Source organism: Capsicum annuum, unplaced genomic scaffold (genome assembly GCF_002878395.1).
Source record: "Capsicum annuum cultivar UCD-10X-F1 unplaced genomic scaffold, UCD10Xv1.1 ctg3390, whole genome shotgun sequence".
NCBI lineage: Eukaryota > Viridiplantae > Streptophyta > Magnoliopsida > Solanales > Solanaceae > Capsicum > Capsicum annuum.
The window spans coordinates 178,545-181,044 of record NW_025840700.1 but is presented as its reverse complement, the minus strand read 5'-3'; positions in this window follow the sequence as shown (position 1 = coordinate 181,044).

Below are 2,500 nucleotides of genomic sequence, written 5' to 3'. Positions count from 1 at the left end.
GCACCATGGAACCAAGGCACCATGGCACCGTGGCACTATGGCAGCAAGGAACCACTGTGGCAAAATCAAAAGTCCATAAAACTACGTTCGATCATCCTAATATTTTCCTGACGTTCATCCATCTTCTCACCGTTGCATCTTATTTTTTACATATCCGCTCTAATTATTTATTTTAAATATATTTCAATGTTACCTCATATGTTGTGATGGTTTTCTTAATGTCCCATTTCTTTTTTTTCAAATTTTTATTTAATATCCTTAAATTTAAAAATTTTATATCGTTACGTTATTCGTACAGATACGCACTCAATTGTTGGTTTAGGTTATTTCATTCTAATATTTATATTTGGGGTTGTTACTTATCTGTTTCATTCTGGCCGATTTTTCTAATGTCCCCACGTTATTTTTATATTGTTTTCAATCTTTTATTTAATATCCTTAAATTTAAATATTTTATACCATTATGTTATACGTACAAATATGCACTCGATTGTTTGTTTAAGGTTAGTTCATACGCTGGGAATATTTTCCTAATGTTTTTATATTTTTATAAATATTTTTTCTATTTTTGAATTATTTTTACTTTGTTTTTGAATTTTCATAAATGATATTTGAAAAAAAATATTTTCTTAATGAATCCGCGGCGAGCGCCGGCGGCCGGCGTGGGCGGCGACCGTGCATAAGCCTCGACGTGCCTTCATCTCCTCTGCTCCCCCCAAGGGCGGGCTATCATGTCAAGCGAGACTTACTTCAGCCGTGCAACGTCCGCATGGGCAGCATCACACGACATTTATTGCTGGGCGTTGGGGCCGGTGCTGGACGTGCATCGACAGAGCATTTGGACGCACGACGCGTGAGTTGTGTTCGGTATGTGCGATTAGGTTGGATCCCTGCTCGAGCAGTAACGTCTTGACCCGCCTGCCATCTCAGTCGTAGGGAAAGTGCAATTTAGGTTTGCTCAAAGTCGGTTTCCTATGCTACATACCTAATGCCCAGGAATTATTAAGTTTTATCAATCACCTTTTGCTCTTCGCATTTCGTGCACAGGGTGAATGGAAAGGCCGCCCTCGTGTTCCACGCCTTCCTTGCTTCGTCGTGCTGTCATGGTGTATGAGCGGTGGTCAGGATTCTCGTATGCGGTAGACGCAGTGGGCATGGGGTCTTTATCGACTCCTATCTGCCCTGTACGATGCTCCTTGCAAACGACGGTCGCGCTCGCCTTGAATCCGTCTGCGCCCTTACGGGCAAGCCGGCTCATGCGACGCCGGCATCGATGAGAAATGCTACCTGGTTGATCCTGCCAGTAGTCATGTGCTTGTCTCAAAGATTAAGCCATGCATGTGTAAGTATGAACAAATTCAGACTGTGAAACTGCGAATGGGTCATTAAATCAGTTATAGTTTGTTTGATGGTATCTACTACTCGGATAATCGTAGTAATTCTAGAGCTAATACGTGCAACTAAATCCGACTTCTGGAAGGGATACATTTATTAGATAAAAGGTCGACGTGGGCTCTGCCTGTTGCTATGGTGATTCATGATAACCCGACGAATTGCACGGCCATCGTGCCGGCGACGCATGATTCAAATTTTTGTCCTTATAACAGGTCTTCCTACTTTTTTTATTTGTTCCAATAGATTACCTATCATTTTCAACAAATAGATTATATGTTGCAATAGGTTGTATATTTGTTATGATAGACAGTGGAGAATATCTGCATAATGCAACAGATGACCAACATATTCTAACAAATAATCAATCTATCACAACAAGTATTATATCTGTTACAAAAGATATACAATCAGTTGCATTATAAAAATTTAACTTTTGCCAGACATAAAAATTATTACCACTACATGTAAAGTGAAGTGGCTTGAACTAAAAAATTATTATCATGTTCGTCTCTGTCTTTGTACATATTCTTCTTTATACATGGGCTCTAACCATTTAGTTAGGTAATCTGCTGGAAATTATATAATAGGTCGTCCTACTTTTTTGATTTCATCCAACAGATTACCTATCAACTACAATAGATAGATTATATGTTGCAACAAATTGTATATCTATTGCGACAGACAGACTGGAAAACATCTGCATAATGCAACAGATGACCAACCTATTCGAAGAGATAATCAATCTGTCACAATAGGCATTATATCTGTTACAACAGATATATAATATGTTGCATTATAAAAGTTCAACTTTCGCCAAACATAAAAATTATTTCCACTACATGTAAAGTGAAGTGGCTTGAAATAAAAAATTATTATCGTGTTCATTTTTGTGTTTGTACATATTCTTCTTTATACACGGGCTCTAACCATTTAGTTAGTACCCCATAATCCCAGACCTCTTGCATTTTTCACACAACGGTGTCGTACATACTGGTCATTTCTATTCCGATCAGCAAATACTCGATGTATACAAGTGATTACGGACCACACGTTGTACCGATTTTATTTTTTGGAGCTGAATATTCTTATTTTGACCTTTAAAATC